The sequence below is a fragment of the Clinocottus analis genome, unplaced genomic scaffold (genome assembly GCF_023055335.1).
Source record: "Clinocottus analis isolate CAN_PGR_092001 unplaced genomic scaffold, fCliAna1.0.p SCAF_13, whole genome shotgun sequence".
NCBI lineage: Eukaryota > Metazoa > Chordata > Actinopteri > Perciformes > Cottidae > Clinocottus > Clinocottus analis.
Window position 1 is genome coordinate 7,376,978 of NW_027175854.1, and position 523 is coordinate 7,377,500.

Here is a 523-nt window from a genome sequence, read left to right on the forward strand (position 1 = left end):
GTGTGTGTGTTTGTGTGTGTATGCTGTTCCTTCCACTACCCTGAGCGGTGGCTAGGGGGTGCACTGTGGACACGGTGTGTCTATAGGCAAGAGAGGGAGAGAAGGGGAGAAAAGAGAGAGAGAGAGTGAGAGAGAGAGAGAGAGAGAGAGAGAGAGAGAGAGAGAGAGAGAGAGAGAGAGAGAGAGAGAGAGTGTGTGTGTGTGTGTCTGTGTGTGTGTGTGTGTCTCAGTAATGTATTCCTGCCTGTGGCTGGGCTGGTCACATGGGGAGAGCAGCCTGTTTAAAACAGCCTCAGCTCGCTCACTCAGAGCAGTGTGAGACAGAGACAGGCGCACACGTTCTCTCTCTCTCTCCCTCTCTCTCTCTCTTCCTTCCTCTCACGCACGCATACAAACACACACACATACGTTCATGCACGCAGACGGCAACTTTCCTCTATCGGACTGATACCAACACACGCGCCGGGATAGACACACTCCCCTTGCTACGGTGGAGAAGAGGATAAGGAGTGACAGATCAGAA

The 523-nt window shown here is 52.8% G+C and overlaps 1 protein-coding gene across 1 annotated transcript in view; it reads left to right on the forward strand.

Annotated features, from left to right (window-relative positions):
• The first annotated feature begins 302 nt into the window (after positions 1–302).
• Positions 303–523, forward strand: part of cntfr (ciliary neurotrophic factor receptor) — a 202,019-nt gene continuing 201,798 nt past the window's right edge. Inside the window, exon 1 of the mRNA XM_068573297.1 lies at positions 303–523. This exon is cut by the window's right edge and continues 46 nt beyond it. The gene's annotated coding sequence lies outside the window, so the exon portion shown is untranslated.